The sequence below is a fragment of the Mus musculus genome, chromosome 13 (genome assembly GCF_000001635.26).
Source record: "Mus musculus strain C57BL/6J chromosome 13, GRCm38.p6 C57BL/6J".
Lineage (NCBI taxonomy): Eukaryota > Metazoa > Chordata > Mammalia > Rodentia > Muridae > Mus > Mus musculus.
Window position 1 is genome coordinate 31,479,335 of NC_000079.6, and position 18,631 is coordinate 31,497,965.

Consider the following 18,631-nt stretch of genomic DNA (forward strand, 5'->3'; position numbering starts at 1 on the left):
ATCTTCAACAGTTTTATGGAATTTATATGAAGAAGTGTTGGCAACAGGATAGAACAGTGAATCTCCTGAGAGGGAAAGGGTGTGTGAGCTCCATAGGAAGTACCCATAGTGTCTGAAAAATTTTTTGGTTGCTACAACTAAGGGTGGAGGTGCTAATATACCCCATTGGGCAGTAGAATACAGTGTTGTTCAACATCTGACAACACACTGGACACTTTCCCAAACAAATAGTATCAAGTCCAAAATGACAATAGTGTTGAATTAAAATCACAGAAAAGAAATGGGCAGGTTAGTTTTTATATGTGTAGGAAGATAGATGGATGGGTGGACAGATGGATGGATGGATGGATGGATGGATGGATAGATGAATGAATAAATGAATGATATATAGATGAATCAGTGGGTGAATAGAAGGAAGGATGGATGGATAGGTGGGTGGATGGATGGATGGATGGATGGATGGATGGATGGATGGATGGATAGGTGGGTGGATGGATGGATAGGTGGGTGGATGGATAGATGGATGAATGGATGGATGGATAGATAGATGGATGAAACAATGGATGAGTAGGTGGATGGGTGGCAAGATCCACTAATAAGAATGTGATTGAGAAATCACTTTAAGTCAGAAGGCTGATTCAAAGTGTCTTATCTTTTCAGTTTTGGTATAGTGTTGTCGTCAAGACTCTCGAACTATTAAATTAGAAGATGTGCCATTCTTCGTGCAAATAAAAGGGCTGAGAAGGAAAAGCAGACATGTCTCTGTCTTTAGACATGTTGCATTTAAAACTGCTCTGATACTTCTAAGCAAAATATTGGCAAGCACTTAAAAACAGAAGACTTGTTGTTGGTCAAGCAGGTCTTAAGTCACACTATGGTGATGTGGGAGGTAGGTGAACCTTTAAGAGGCAAGGTGTAGTTGGGGCTTCATTAAAGAGTTAAAGTAGTTCTCATGAGAAGCTATGCTAAAAGCCCTGTCCTCCCCTTTTCTGACTTGCTTTCACATTTGCCATCGCCATGATGCCATCACCATGATGCCATCTACTGTGCCTCGACAGAGCTGGGGGGCCTCAGGCACAGAGTCAGCTGAGCCACGCGGCTTTTCAAGGAATTTCAACTTCACAAAACTTACTTTTTAAATGAAGTTCTCAGCCTTGGATATTTCATCATAGTAACAGAAAATAGATTAATACAGGACTGTGAACAGAATGAATGTGGAGATGTCTGTAGCAACTTGGAAGTTGTACCTCAAGGACTTTTACTAAGGGCAAGACAATGTTAACACTGATAGAACATTGGATTTTAGGAAGGAAGAGCTGAGAGAAAGGGGAGTGGTGAGGAGACAAAGGAGGACCACAAACATTACCATAGCCCAGGAAAGGACAGTTCAAAGGACCAGAGTGCGATCATCAAAAGTAAATCTGCCAGGGATATACAGACACATAATCTTCGTGGTTAAAATCACCATAGTTTGAAGGCTGTCTGACCACCTTCAGACATGGAATACATGCAGAGAATCTGGGAGCAGATAACAAAATGAAACGGATGCAAACAGGGCCGATGATGACTAGAGAAGTACAGAAGCAGGCGTGGCAGATAACTAGGTCTGGGATGGTTAATCAAAAGAAAGTTTCTTCCTAAATGAAAACTGTTTAACAGTGCTGTCAAAGGAGGAGGGAGGAGGACATGAAGGAGGAGAAGAAGGAGGAGAAGGAAGAGGAGGAAGAGGTGATAATGGTGGTGGTGAGAAAAAAAAGGCATGGCAACACACATTTATAATTCCAATTTTCTTTTGCCATTAGAAAGAAGAAAGAATGGATATAACACTTTGAAATGTCTAAATAACAAGAAAATTTTACTTAACAAATGTCCGTGATGTGAGAATGACCAAATACTGAAATTTATTTCCTAATCTTCCTGAAATTCCCAGAATCTCCTGGTTCTCTTCCAATTAAATAAACAAAGTTGCAAAGATAGCCGGATGTCTTCACAGCCAGCCATGCCCAGCGATAGCTGTACGTTCTTTTCTGCTTTCCTATTCTGATTAGATCTTACAGCTTCCCAGGGAACTCACACGAGATTTTGGTATGAGCTCTCCAGCTGATGCTTATATTCTAAAAGCCAGAGTATAGTGGCCACTTAGCAAATTTAATTTTGTGCTAAGGAAAAGAATTATAACGGTGACCTAAGCTGGCAGGAGTGATACACAGAAACAGGCAGGAGAAAGGTGACTTTGGGTGAGGAGTGCACAGAGTGGTTTGTTTTCTGCTTTCCACTCCCTGGCACCAGCATTCAGTTGCATAATCTTCCTCTGTAAAACTTGCTTCACAGTCAGAAACCAAAATCCAACCACTGAGATTGCAAAAGTATTTCCACATTGTAAACAAAATCCAGAGATCTCAATCAAGAGCATTGTCATCCTAAATATTCTGATGGCTTGAAAGGAAGTTGAGTCTATCGAGACAGGCACTCTACCTTCTCCAAGAAGATTTGATGTCACTATAATCTTGCTTTGTTGTGTATATGTAGGCAGTCTTAAAATTTAATCATTGATTTCACCTACTAATTATATATGTGTATACAAATATATGAATATATATGTATGTATGTGAATATGCATATGTGCATTATGTACATGTGTGTACATATGTATATATATATATATATATGAGTGTTTATATATTATTAGCCAGTGTGTGTGTGTATATATATATATAAAATTAGCCAGTGGGGGCAGTATCAGAGCAATGAGCTGCATAAAGCATCCCAATAACTCTGATCTTTAAAACAAACATTTCAGAGTCATTTGTTACTTCATCTCCAATGTCATTTCCTTTCCATTCTTGAGAGCTGACAAAAGACATTTAGTACATAGTGTCACCAGTTTATGTTCAATCTTCAAAAGTAGATTAACTAAGAATGGGTTGCATAGATTTGGTTGAGAAGAAGAAGAAGAAGAAGAAGAAGAAGAAGAAGAAGAAGAAGAAGAAGAAGAAGAAGAAGAAGAAGAAGAAGAAGAAGAAGAAGAAGAAGAGGAAGAAGAAGGAAGAGGAGGAGGAGGGGGAGGGGGAGGGGAGGGGGAGGAGAAGGAGAAGGAGAAGGAAGATAGACATACATACAGACAGACAGACAGATATGTGTCATTGGACTTGTTTGTCTAAGCATTTTCCAGAAACAAGTCCTAGATTTATGAAACCTTCAAACCCTTCACCAAAGCCACAGAGTGAGAAGCCTGAATTCTTCCCTCAACCCCTAAAATGCAGGAGGAGAAAGGGCTTCTCTGTGAAGGCCTGGGTAGAGAGGAGCAACATGACTGAGGCCTCTTGCTCACCATCCTAGCATGCAGGCTACCAGGTCCAGGAAGGTGGACTATATACCAGGTCCAGGAAAGTGAGTTATATACTAGGTCCAGGAAAGTGGGCTAATACCAGGTCCAGGAAAGTGGGTTATATACCAGGTCCAGGAAAGTGAGTTATATACCAGGTCCAGGAAAGTGAGTTATATACAGGTCCAGGAAAGTGGGCTATAGAGGACAGGACAGTGGGGCTTGACTTGGCCAGATTCTCAAGTATGCTGATTACCAGACAGAACTTGAAGAGAAAGCTGAAGAGCATCAGAGCCACAGTCAGCACTAACCCAGGAAAACATGTCTCGCCTGCCTAGGGCCTCTGAACCAAGCCTGGGTAGTAAGAAACACAGAGAAGAGCCACCAGAAGTGTCAAGGACAAATCATATGATTCTTTTGTGCCACCTCTCCCTTAGGGTTAGGGTTAGGGTTAGGATTCGGGTTAGAAGAGTCTTCTAGCTTTTACTTTCATAGTCAGGGAAGCATCAGATAACCTATAAACCAAGAGTACCAGACCAAAAGCATCAAGGTTTCAAATGCCAGTACTGTAGTAGAGTCCCCAAAGCCACCAAAATGCTACTTTTCCTTTCATCCAAGTCCCTCCTCACTAGAGTTTGCAGACATGTGACAGAGACTTCCAACCCTTAGAATGACCTTCGCTTTGTTTAGTCTCATAGCAGACCGCACCCTCCACTCTATCCAAACTGTCTTTGTAGCTTAGAACAAAATATAAAATTTTACTAGCATGGCAACTAATGATTGTCTAAGAGTACCTTCTTTCCAGCTGCCATTGCCAAGAATCTGCCCTGCAGAAACCGCAACGGAAGAAAAAAGTAAGAATAAGAGCACCTACAAAACAGTCACATCACACTAAATTTAAACTTAAAGTCCAGGTGCTCTTTAACACAGAAATAAATATGTCCTTTCAATCATCTCTCTTCATAGGTTGACCTGAAGTTCTTAACACAAGTGGACTATCATCAGAACAAAGCCAAGTTAGAGAGGAGAGAAGGAGGTACGCAAGTAACCATTCCCTCCATTTAGTGATAAGACTGACCCACAGATTTCAGAAAATGCATTGAACTAGACCACATCTATCAATGCTGGATGAGTCAGTCAGCCTTCTGTTGCTAGAAGAACAAATACAACTACTATGCAGATAATGGACTAGCTAGAGAAAACGGTTGTCCTGGCCTGTGTTGCTGCATCGTTGGAAGGCTGGTAGTTTTGGGGGGATGCATGTAAACAGCAAATCACGGCAGGAGAGCTCATGACCAAATACTCCACTCAAAGCAGGAAAGCAAAAGCAAGGAAGAAGACAGGAGTGTCTCCAGTCCCTACAGAGGAACTTCTACCAGGCTGCATCTCTTAAAGGCTCCAGCACCTACCAAAAAACACTCTGCCTTAATGCAGGGTCTTGGCACTCCAGACCCTAACTTCAGAGGTTCAATAATAGATTTATGTAGTGAAGATGTTTTAGGGCTAAGGATGCAGTTCAGTAGTAGAGCACTTACATAGGGTGTCCAAGGAACCAGCATCTCATAGTCACAGTTATAAGGACCAGATCCTTCCAAAGTGGCACTTTATAAATGTGTCACAAGGGCACCCCAATAGACATTTCAAAGGAACACTGATATAGTAAGAACCCATTTGAGCACAGAATCCATTTCCCTGAAATTCTCAATTAAGATCCAGTGGGTTTTGGGTTCTCTATTCATGAAATATTCTGAAGTCCTCTCTCTCTCTCTCTCTCTCTCTCTCTCTCTCTCTCTCTCTCTCTCTCTCTCTCTCAAATACTTTAGCATATCCACCTGTGGTTTGCTTTAACTGATGGTTTGCTTGACAAAACCTTTCTTCGTAGATAATCCTAAGACAAATTCTGCCTAAGTCTTATGTTAAGCATGGGAAGATCAGAGTGAGCAAGGTTCTAAGCAAGGAGGGTTTAATGTTGTGAATAAGTAACTACAGAAATAGAAAGAAACTTTCACATCTACCACTGTACTGAAAACACCTTACATCTATCACCATACTGAGCACACCTCTGTTAGGACACACCTACTCCAGGAAATAGCAAGAAACAGTAGAATATCTACCCCAACCCTCTAGGAAGTGACTGCACCATCCAAAGCTTGACTGAGTTCTTTGGCTCTGTCCCCTCTCCTCACTCTCTCTCCCTCACTCCTGATGTCCCAACATAGTTCATGTGAAATAGTTGCTCACTTATGTTGGTTCTATGTCCTCATCAAAGTCTGCACTTAAGAAAGGCTCTAACAAGTACCCAAGGAGCTAAAGGGATCTGCAACCCTATAGGTGGAACAACATTATGAACTAACCAGTATCCCGGAGCTCTTGACTCTAGCTGCATATGTATCAAAAGATGGCCTAGTCGGCCATCACTGGAAAGAGAGGCCCATTGGACACACAAACTTTATATGCCCCAGTACAGGGGAACGCCAGGGCCAAAAGGGGGGAGTGGGTGGGTAGGGGAGTGGGGGTGGGTGGGTATGGGGGACTTTTGGTATAGCATTGGAAATGTAAATGAGCTAAATACCTAATAAAAAATGGAAAAAAAAAAAAAGAAAGGCTCTAACACAGAAATCTCACCATGGGTCGGCAGTTCCATAATGTTTTCAACATTCTGTCCTGAAGACATGTAATCAGAGCAAGAAGCCAATTGGTGATTAGAGAAGACAGAGATGTTAGAGATGACCTACTATGGCACTAGATGATGCTGGGCTCCTGAGAGATGGCAATGATGACTCAAGACCACACAACTGTATGAAAACCACATCAGGTAAGCACCAAGGTCTCTGAGACATGAGAACACTTTATCAGACTCCCCAAAACCCTCTTTCTAAGTGTTAAAAAAGGAACTACTGAAAGCCACTTAGCAACAAATTTCTTAAGACTGTCTCAGAAGGTATTGTCATCTCAGGGTGGGTAGAATCAAAGTGCTGGGCCCAAGTGTCTTCTTTGCACATACAAAAGGGCAGTACTAAATACTACTAGCTACTCTGAGCACCTCACAAGCTCCCACTCTGTACCTGTCCTTGTCCAGACACTAGGGGGATGTGGATAAGAGATAAGTCCTCTACTCTCTGTCACTGATATTCAGAGGACAGAGAAAGACAGAACCAGCAGGCAAATGAGTATATAGTGTTATGCCACAACGGGCCCTGCCAAGATGGGAAGAGAAAGGGGAGCATGGCACTGTCCTGTGTTCTATAAGATGTTCAGTAGGACGGTGGGCCTCTGTCCTCTAATCCACACAATACCTTCCTTGTTCCAGATGTTGTTAAATGTCTCCTGAGGGCAAACCTCCCAGTGGGTCACTCAGGCGTAATAATCCTTCCAGGTCTCATCTCTCACCCCAATTAGTGGCTCATAGAGTGACTCCTGTGAGCCATGGGAGAGATAACAACTCATCGCAGGAAGGGCTAGCTTTTTCCCAGAAACACACAGCCTGTGGTACAGTATCATCCCACTTCACCAACCTGAAGAAGGCTACCTTGGAGGCCACTGTTTCCCCTACACTTTCCACAAGACTAAACCCTGGGAGGACAAGCTTGCCTGAACATACTCACTGTTCAGTGCTTTTAACAAAAGAGTGCAAATTTCAAGCCACAGTTATTAATAGACAAGTCTCTATGTGCAAAGTAGTGTGAATTCAGCCACAGGGTATCAAAAGAAACAAATAAGGCTAGCCTATCCTTACCCTAGACATTACTTTGCAGCATGTAGGGAAGGGTGCAGAGAGACGCTGGTTGTCACATTCAGAGACCATTGTGAATATATGGATTACATGAAGACAAGGCAGGTACAAAGGTCTTTGCAAACTGCAGAATGAACCTGGCCCACAGGCTGGCAAAGCCTGAGGATTACATCGCTTACAATGTCATCCTTGTGTAATCCTGACACTCTTGTCAGCACGCTAGTCCTAGCCAGCTTCTCTGACTTCCAAAGAACAATGTAATCACTCTGTAATCTGTGTGTTTAAGAAGCCTCATACACAAGCTCAGCCCTATGCCATTTTTTAAGCCATCAGCAGAGTAACATCTAGAATAGATCTCACTAGGAAAGAGCTTTTCACTATGGTCAACCATCACCAACTGGGCAAGCAGAAAGTCCTACACATGCTGTTGACTGAACTCAGAACAAAGAGCTAAAATCCCACCAGGAATTCACATTTCATACAACTTGCTAGAGCCTAAGGCAGGAGAATTGCAAATTAAAGGCCTTGAAAAGTATAGCAAGACTATCTCAGAGTAACCAGTAAGAAGGCTGAGGACATAGCTCAGTGGTAGCATGCATCAAGCCTTACTTTCCATCCTCAGTGCTGGGGGAAAATATTTTAATTTAAAAAGAAAAAAAAGCATACAGCAGATAGCAGTCTTCATTGGGAACCCAGGAAGAAAGAACCAACTTCCTAGAGTGTTGCAGACTAACAGCATAGATGGGAAGTCAGCCAGGTGGCTGTGGCCTGGCCATACTTGTCTCTTCCTAGTTAATGTCCGGTCACTCTGTCCTTGTATTTCATTAGAACTTAGCCTTCCAGGTCTCAGGATCTAAGTATACAATGACCATTGTCAAGTAGCAGACAGCAAGTTTGTTCTTTCGCTATCTAGCACCTTTATCTGCAGTTAATTGGATGGTCACGGGAACCCAAGCCTTTAAAGCTTGGATAAGAGGAATGGAGCAAGAGCACGCCTGCTCTGTTGATGACTCTTCAGAGAGTCCTTGGTGAAACAATGCCCAGGGCCACCGTCTGCCACCTTTGCATAACTCACTTTCTACCCTTGCAAGATCACAGCTGGATGGTGGCCTTCTGAGTATTTCCAGCATGAAATTCACCCACCTTTCTCAGAGTAAGGACAGCAGGGATTGTGCATAACTTCCCACTGAAGTTTCTAGAGGCCTGCTTTCTATATAAGCCCATGATCCACCAGGGTTTGCCCCACTCTGCTCCTTTCCACTGGAGGGGAAGAGCACCCACAAGTTGCTTCTTGCTCCTCTCAGCTAAGTGTCTATGCCCTGCTGATTTCCTTGTCCATGGTGGGAACTGGGAAGCGACAGAGAGGACATGCTTCTGTGCCGACATGGAAACACGGAACTTTCTTCTCTGAAACTGGGACTGATCAGACAGCAGTAGGCACCCTGAGGATATTTGTCAACAGATCAGATACCAGTTCCAATCCAAATGGCAAAGAAGACTGACCATCACAGTAGCAGAATACATTTAGGAACAATGTAATCTATATGTAAACTCTTGGTCACACCAAAGAGAATCCAAACATCTCTTAGTAGGAAGGGATTCAAATTTGAAAAAGACCTTGTAAAGGCAGTAGTTGAATAGCTAAGTCAGAAAGATGGATGAGAGTCAGGCATAAAGATGGCACATATCAACTAAACAAGAGGGCTTAAAACTGCTAGACATGGGATTCAATTAGGCAAGATCAGACCATAAAATATGGAGGACAGCTGTAGGGAAAGAACAAACACGGAGAAGCAGCCAGGCCACCTAAGATGTTAGCCCTGTATTTGAGAGATGGAGACTTGGGGAATGTTTTAATCATCAGCATAATCAAGTAGTTCTTCTTTTCAATGTCTTCTCTAAGGAAAAGTACAATCTAGCTTTAGAAAAACTCACAAAGATTGCTCCACATTCCAGACATGGCCAGAACAATCATGATTGGTGTGTTCACTGAACTTGAAAATGGAGCAGTTAATCAATAATTCCCTTGGAACATAGGGAAGAAACCTCTTGGGGCTGAGTGGGAGGAATTTACCTATCCTCATAGACAAATGTGCACACCCTCTTTAATAAGCTCAAGGTAACAGAATGTCAGAAGCAAGAAAGCTTTGGATAATCTCTACTTATGCTAAAGAAACTACTGAGTGCTGTATGCAATGCTCTGACTCTCATATCTGTGGGTTGGCTTACATCCCACACTCTGAGGCAGAGCTGGCTGTACATGTTCTAACTTCACCTTTGGAGGAAGTAAGCAGCTTCCACATTGAGAAGGAAGAGATTCTAGAACTTGAAATGGACCACGCTCGGAGTCCAGTCCAGTGGGATGTTTAACAAAACCATCCATGTTGCAACATGCCAAGTTATTGAGGACACAAAACTGCCAGTCCTCATATCAACCACATCCAGGGATGCACTTCTCACCAGAGCCAGTGCCACTCCTGGCATCCAAACTTGCAATGATATCCAAGGTGAAAATAAATTCTTAGTGTGAAAACAATTGGTCACCACTTGAACTTGAGCCCATTGATGGAGAGAACCTTAGTGCTCACTTCTGTAGAATAGCATTCCTTTTGATTAATATTGTATCCAACACCCAGGTAAGAAACCATTAAGGATCTCATTCCTGTTGATTTCTCCAAAAGTACTACCATTTGGTTCCAAGGACACAGCACTTTTCCAGGAAATAGTTATTAAAATGCTGTGCACTTGGAACTTGCTGCAGGCTGCTTCCCTCTGCCCCATAGTCTCCAGGATGTCTTGGGTTTTGTAAATGAAAGGACAAGAGCTGGACATAGTAACACACTCCTTTAGTCTCAGCAGTATAGGGATACTGAGATAGGAGGATCAAGAGTTAGAGGCCAGCCTTGGCTAGCTTTGTCTCAAAGGGGTAAAGGATAGGAGAAGGAGAAAAGAAGAAAGGGACAAGGGTCAAAGAAGGGGGAAAAGGAAGGACCCGATCAAACAGCACTCACACTTAAGGTGGATTTACAATAGACACACCTGGGATCCTCAACCTTCTTCACACTAAGCCTGTTACTTCAGGGATCTTCAGGAATTAGGAACATGTTCATAGGCACAGAGAAGCCTCAACTTTATGGATTCACGTTTGTTGGGACCTGCTGCCTGATCAAGGCTGCAAAGTATAGGGTATGTAGTGATGACATGTGCAAAAAACAGCAGTGGTGCGGGTCCAACCCGGAGACAGTCCTGGAGTTGAAAGCCAGAGAGTCAGAAAGTGTTGGTAAGGTGGAACCCAGGGGCATGCTGTACAACAGAGTAACAACAGTATGTGCTTCCTCCTGCTTCTCTTCAGGAACTGCTGATGGAGCGATAGGACATGCCTCTCCTTATTTCTTCCTTCGATCTAAATTCACAAATCAGAATGCCCAAGTTATATAAACCTTATTACTTAGACCTTCACATCTGGACTCATATTCAAGTGAGAGAAGCTTTTTAGGTGTTTGAAACAAGTCAACATGATTATTCACATGTTTACTGGAAAGACTTTCCATGGCCAAGCATCCTCAAAAGAGGGTAGAAGTCATCCATTAGAGGAGCTTATCAACAGTATCTCTCTGCATCCCATTGTTGGAGACTGCTAGGGTATCTTAGGAGAGATACAGCAGCTCTTTCAAACATGCTAAAACCTTGATTAACTTTGCCTCAAAGTTAGGCAAAGTTAGGATCTACTTACAGACATGAATTTGGGGGCCTTCTTCATATACTTTATGGAGTAAATAAAAATGAAATCAATAATGTAGAATATGGAGTATTAAAATATGCTATCTTGTGTCTACTTTACTCTACCCCTTCCTAATCAAAAGTCAAAACTAAAAAGCCCTCTATCTTGGTTGTTTCATTTTTCTTATCTGAGAAGAACACTTGCCTCCAAGGAAGGAGACAACCAAGAGGACAATTGCCAATGTCAGGAGACATTCAGTGGTCATCATGTCTATGTCACATGGTGATTAGAAGCTAGGGTTCCTACAACTTATGAACTGTAGAATGTCTACAGAACCTAGGACTGTGATTGGTCACTGTAAACTTACCCAACACCAACGATCACTGAGGCTAAGAAGCCCTGACCATGTAGCTCACAAACAGAGCAACAGAGACTGTATCCTCAGCATCTGTCTCACAAGTATTCTGATCTTCACAGCACAGAGTTTGAAGAGGTGAGACCCTGTGCTGATTGCAGCTGGGAAAAGTATACACACTGGCAGTCATCCCGAGGCACTGTCCTAAATGCCTGATAGTGCTAAGGAATGGGATTTTATCCCAACCCGGTTTAAGAGAGGCTCCATGGAGAAAACGACACTGACTTTCTTTAAAGGGCCTTGGAGTTTATCACTATAACATAAGGTGGGCTGTGTAGGTAGACAGCCCTCTGTTATCTAACAAACCTGAAGAGTATTTTAAATACTGAATGAGGAACAGTAAGCTTCCATGTGACCAAGAAGTTGATCTTAATTATAAAATAAAAATCATCGGTGATATACGCACGTAATTTTTCTGTACCCAGGTCAGGGTAGAGACTTCAGGACACAGATACAGGCTATAGGCATTTCAAGAACAAATAGCGTTCACACCATCTGAAGGTAGAAACATCAGATTGAGTTCGTGTGTACCTAGAAGACTCTTTTGGGCTCTGGAGAGATGGTGCAGTGGATAAAGAGCTCATGTACAAGCTGAGGACCCGAGTCTGGGTTCCAGTACCCACATCAAAAGTCAGATATGTGTCATGCACCTGTAACACCAGAACCAGGATGAATCCTGGGGGATCCCTGGCCAGCCAGTCCAGCTGAACCACACAGATCTAGTTCAGTGAGAGACCCTGCCTCAAAAGCTGAGGCTGAGAAATACTGAGAGTACCAATGTCAACCTCCGACTTCCACATCATAGATACAAGCTAGCACAACCACACACAGAATACAGAGAGAGAGAGAGAGACAGAGACAGAGACAGAGAGAGAGACAGAGACAGAAACAGAGAGACAGAGAGAGACAGACAGAGACAGAGACAGGGACAGAGAAACAAAAGTAATCATTTTTTTGTGAAGCCTACTGTGGCTGTGGAAGGAGGTAAAGACTTTACCATCTGGTGTCTCTCAGTCCTGGGGCCTCCGCCTACTCAATCCTCCTCAATACACAGGCTTTATCTTTATCCTCCCCCCTACCCCCTGCCCATTGCTCTGGAAGAGGCTCCAAGTGTTCAGAAGTCTCCTTTAGTATCTACAGTGCCGCTTCTCACATAAGAGATCTAAATCTCACCAAAGGAGCAAGGTGGCTAGACATGGCATAGCTCCTGAGCCCATCTGTTACATGGAGATGATGCACTTGCAAAGACAGCCAGTCTGCAGACATTTACCAGGGTCAGCACAACAGGAAGTCCCTGCCAATGCCTATAGGTGCTAGGCACTGAGGTGCATCTCGGGACCTCACACAGCAGCCCCTACTCCAACCACCTGCGGCTCTGAGTATACACAAGTCCTCTGGGTCATCCAGTTTAGATCAGGCTCGGGAGTCATATCTGAAGAATGAGTGGCATCTCATGGCCCAACCCACCCACCACAGTCAGATCCCTTGGAATTCCTAGGACAGTCTCTCCAGACACTTTCAAAAGCAAGGATCCTATGAAAGTTCACAATTGTTCCTTATCAACAACTTTTCAAAGACATCCCAGATAGGAAGGCTTCTAGATTCTCCAACTCCCAGGAAGTTATCTGTATCAGCTCATCAGGAAGGAACTCTGGAAAAAAGCCACCGTTTCCCAAACTTGTGTAAGATAATAACAACGTTTTGTTTCTTAGCGTGATCATCTTCATTCTGGTTCTTCAGTCTTTAGAATACCGAAGATGATTTCTCTATTTTAATACACTTGTCACAAGTCATATATAATCAAACCTATAGCATGAGAGTTTCATACACATTGTGTAATGGTACTAATAACTGAAAGAATCAGCACATGGGTCAACTATAATAAGTGTAGGAGTTCTAGCACTTTTTAAAGTCAAAGTGTGGACCCTAGATCACCTTCTCTGTTCACTGTTTTCCCCAGCAACCTCAGATCCATAAAAGCCTGGCATGAGTAGAGCCCATGAACATCCGAGTATGCTCTCTCCAAGCCTGTGAAGTACCAGAAATGGGGCGGAGTCTGTGCAGTGGCCAGTGAGAATGGTGCAGGGCACAGCTGCTCATTTACTACTAAGTCCCCAGGGCTCCTCCCTCTCACCGTGTATGCTCTGGGCTCCTCGTTCTTGGCTCCTCCTTGACTGAGCACTCTTCTTCCAGCCTTGGGCTTTATTCAAAAGTGACTATGTTCTCAAAGCTTCTTGTCCTCTATCCCTTTACCTCTCGTTAGGATTTGTTTTCAAGTTTCCAGGCCCAGAAACTCCCAGATATCATTGCCCTATCCTGCACCAAGTGTCATTTGTTCTTCTTCTATAGATCCTCTACAACTCCATCCCTGTGGTCATCTACTTCCTCATCCCCTCATACACACACATGACCTCACCTGCTCCTAGTGTCTCCTGAGTGCTGTCTCCTCTCTCCAGTCCATCTCTGTTAGAATCAGGTTACCATCCCCCCCGTCCCTTGCATGGCATGACCCGAAAGTACATTTCCATATCTCCAGTTTAGTCTTTCAGTTCTGCTTCATGCCATGCCTGCTTACATGGGCACCAGGATACTCACATCCCCAGCCAGGGTGCTACCTCCCCTCTCTATTCATGGGCCTGAGGTGCAAGTCAGTCCCACACTCTTACCATGATTTCTCCTCTAAAACCCTCACTTCTGCTTCACTCCCAGGATGCTGAGCACACAATACTCTATACTGCCATCTTGTCATCTTAGACTCCTAAAAGATGGGGACTTCACTCTGATTTAGCTCTGGCTCCCTTAGCACAGTAGGAATGAAATCATGTGGACAATGGGGGCGGCCTCACTCATTCTACAGGACACTACTGGCAATCCACCGAGTCACCATGTCTCAAGAGTACATGTAGCCCTGAGCTTACTCCCAGAAAGAAACATGTACAATAAAAAGGATGGTTGCTTGACTTTTTCCAGAGTTAATCTCCACAAGTGTTTCTGCTTTTCTAACTTGTTAGTAGACAGGTGAAACCCAATGTGACCTACAGCAGCTTTTAGGAGAGCATGTGTTTGGGGACACCATGTTCTCAGTGTGTTGTGAATTCATAATAGCATTCATTAAAAATGACATCGCTATTTTACTTTTAACTGCTCCCCATCATACTACATAAACCAATGTTTCTCCTTCCCTCTCTCACCTCCCAAGGCCTGAGTCAGATAGAGTGTACAGAGCATGCATGGCTCTGAGCATCACTGAAGATGTTTCTGCATCCAGCAGAATAGCTGCATTGGTCTCCCATATCTGTGCTGCAGTTTTCACCAAAGCCGGTCAAAATAGAGTTATAGAAATAACAGCTGTTGGTGAGGATATGGAAAAGGGGGAAACTTTATACACTGCTTTTGGGAATGTGACTGGTACGGTATTCTGGAGAACACCATGGACCTCCATGTGATCAGCAGTCCCATCACTGGGTACATAGCCATGAAAATCAAAGCAGTATGCTGAAGAAGCACCTGCACTGTCAATGTTTATCGTAGCACTTTCCACAGAAGCTAGGATATGGGCCACCCCTTGGCATAGTCTATCTGCCAGCACAACAGAGAAGGAACCTAAAAGATAAGATGTTCAGCCAAACACACCAGATGCCAAAAGACAGATATCACATATTCATACTCATATGTGGACCATAACAGTCTATCAAATAGGATTTCAGTTACTGAAAGATGTAAAGGGAAAGGAGAGAGAGAGACTGGCTGGTAGACAACAGAGCATGGGACGACTAACTCAATGGTGTAGTGAGGTGACCAGAGTTCACAACAGCCTGTTAACATGTTTTATGAAGAGTACGACTAGGCATGTATAGGTCTAAACATAAAGAATGATAAATACACAAGGAAAGTGAGAGGCTACTTACTCCCATTTGATCAATGTGTTAATGTGCATGCCTGGAATTACCATGCAATGCAACATACAGGTGCAATTATTGCTGGTCAACTTAAAAATGAAAGATTATAAACCCAAATAAATAAACAATATAAATTAAACAACAGAATCTGGGAGGTCACACTCAAGCAGCAGCAACAACAAATATTTGAGGAACAGCATGTCCTTTTTGGAAACACTGAATTTAAATGCCACCAGGAGAGTCCACAGCCAGCAGTTGTTTCTGCATGAATAATGAGAAAGCTAAGGCAAGGATAGCAGGAAACACCTGGAATCTTGGTCCTTGGGAGCCTGAGGCAGGAGGTTTGCAAGTTCAAGGCAACATAGTATAACCCTGTCTTGACTAAACAGAAGAGAAAATAATGAAAAATTTAAGACTTACAGAAATAGGAAAACATTACCTAAGGTCACTCAAGGTCATCCTAGCAGCAGGTAGAACAGTTTGGGACCTTGCTGAATCTAGTTCAAGTCTTGATCCTGATGAATTTCTTGCAGGTATCAAGAACAACAAAGATCCAGATATACCTCCACCACAGTGAGCCCTAGGAAGCTCCATGAGTAGACCTGGCTGTGTCTATGCACAGGGCACAGATGATGTGTCAAGCAGCAGACCCATCTTCTCTTTCCCAGAGAGAACAGCATGCACAAACACGGCTACTTTCTAGCTCTAGGCTTACAGCCACCCAAAAGATAACCATGGTGGAGGGGGAGGAGCCAGGGTTGGTGATAGAAGATGCTCCAGGCAACCCTTCAAGACGCCCTGGAAGAAGCCAACTCAGTGCTCTGGCGGCCTCTCACCCTGCCACACAACCCCCAGAACTCATTCTTCGTGAACTAATGTGACATTGTCTATAACCCAAAGTTTCAATAGACGAAGCTAGAAACAACTACATCCACTCTATATTGGAGCTCCAAACCCTGAGATCATGTTAGAGTACAGAAGCTTTCATGACTTTGTCTTAAGGGTTAAAGCAACTTCCAAGAGATGATAACTAATTTTGATGAAGCCCGTCAGGAACAAATATACAGATATATAGTCACTATAAAGAGTCCTGCTATTTTCAAAGCAGATGTCTCTTGTAAAGGAAGTAGCTAAATGAGAGTATCTAGCTGAATCTTGACTGGGGAAACTCTGGGTTCATAAAGAGCTATGGTCATGATGCAGGTGATTCACTTGTGGGAAGTAGGAAGCTTGCTCTTAAGATCTCAACACTGTCTCTTCATTGCCTCTTGAGGTAATGGTTCTCCCGGAATTGTTCCTTGTAGTTTTACAATTAACCCTTAGTCATACCATTTTTTTCTTACATAAGACTGATCCAGATTGTACATAAAACACGTGTGCATACGCAAGGCCTTTGATCTGGAGCCGCCATCCACACAAGACTAATTCCTTAGGGTTGTGAAATTCCAAGGAGGCCTGAAATTCCCTGTGATGTTGGAGACAGAAAAATCATTATGTTTTGCTGTGTTATCCCGAGTGGCAGTGCTTTCAATTTAATTAATGATGGTAAATGACTCAGTTGAGTGATTCTTTTAAGGATGACTGTTATATTAAGACAAATAGATCTATTCCTAGACCTGTTAAGTACAATATATAAATGGCCTGAACATTTGATCAAATTGTATGGTTAATCCCCTAATTGCCCATTGAGAGACTATTGCAGAGGTAATTATCATGCCTGGTCCTATTCATATGCATTGCTAATCCTTTTAAAAAATCTTTAGAAGCCTTTTGGCTTTACTGTATTCTGACGATGAAGTATTCATAGTAAAATACCACCTGGAACTCACATAGATTTGTTTTCGAGGTATTTTCTGCATTGAATATAAGTCTTCAAAATGTTTGCCTGAATTATCCATCTCTGTCAGTGAACCCTGTGTTAGGCTGAAGGGTGAACACGGGAACAAAGCAGACAGCCTGGGAGGATACCATATTCTTGAACCTGAGTCTAGTTAACTCTTGTCTGCCTCAGTCACCACAGAAGACATCACACAAGGGGACTAACTTCATTCTTCCATATTCCCTGAGCTTCTTCATGCAAGGACTGGATGATAGTGTTTCAGATATGTTAGTTAGCAAGGCCTGTTGTTGCTCTCAAAGAACCAAAGATAAGCGTGAAGTAATAGAGATTGTGTTGTTCTTAACCCAAGAGATCCAGAAAGGGGGCCAGTTAGGAGAAGTATGGAAAGGCTTGTGAAAAGTTGGGGGCCTGGATGTAGGGACAGAAGAATCTAAGCAACAGAAGCAGTGTGCACTTCATTGGAGGAGATTCAACATCGTTTCAGCCCAATTCCCAGTGTCATAACAAAATACTTGAGCCTGAGTACTCTACAGCTCAGGGCTCTGGAACCACAAATGTTCAAGACTGGGAGATACATGTGGTGATGGCCTTATGCTGTCATGACAGGCAAAAGGCACCCATGATGGAAGGCTGTCTGTGAGGAAGGAAAGCGAATACTACACAAGAGAGGAGCAAACAAAGGTGGTGATTTGCCTTTTAGCAAATCATTCATGTAAGATCTAATCTAGCCCAAAGAGACAGACAGTAATTTATCTTAAAGGACCTACCACCCAATACCACTCACTCCACAAGCAGCTGCATTTCTATGGGTTTGGATGAAGCAATCTACATGCAGATCACAGCAGACAACTTTCCAAAGACAAGACACCTCGAGGACAAGCGATAATGGGACCATCTGCGGTGACTCCAAACTAGACCATGTGGACTCTCTGTACTGTGCATGAGCTCTAGTTTAAGTGACATCTCAACATGGGCTGACATGGTGACCACAGAAGGCTGAGGCTCTCCTCTGCAGTGTTCTACCTCAGCAATGGCGGGGGTGAGGGTGGGGGCGTGTCACATGAAGAAGTAGAGGGCTGAGGGCAACATGGGATGGATTTAGGAAACATTTGACTTTGCAAGTTCTGATGATAGCCCAGATTGTCCATTTGGGTGAATTTAATCCTTGCCATCCTTGTATCTATGGTATAGGTATAGATTTGGGCCAGTCAGACCTATTTTGGCTGTGACTCAGTAGTTTCCCATGCAAAGAGATAGATGGAGCCTAGTACCGTCTTACCACAGCTGCCCCCAGCCTACAGAAGTATCACTCATCCAGTCTAGCAGAGATGACATTCATCCTTGATAACAGAACTATAGGTACAAGCTATGCTCACATAGCCTTGTCTTCAGCCAGAATGCCATTTTTAAAACTGATCCAGCTCTGTAGCCCCTTTCTAGCCCTCACAGAGAGACTGTTCTCTACCTCTTACTTTTGAAAACATGAGTTTTCTTCTAGAATGAGTCTGATTTGTTTCTGTTGCCACTGAAAGCTTTCAAGCATAGGGAATAGCTCAGCAACCTAGGACTCTGCTGGGCTTGAGCTATTCACACACCCTTCTTCTGCAAATGGACTTGAAAGCCTGAGACCTTTAACTGTATGTACTATATTAGCGAATTGCTTTCCAAACAATGCACTCATCAAGCCTCTACGGTTAT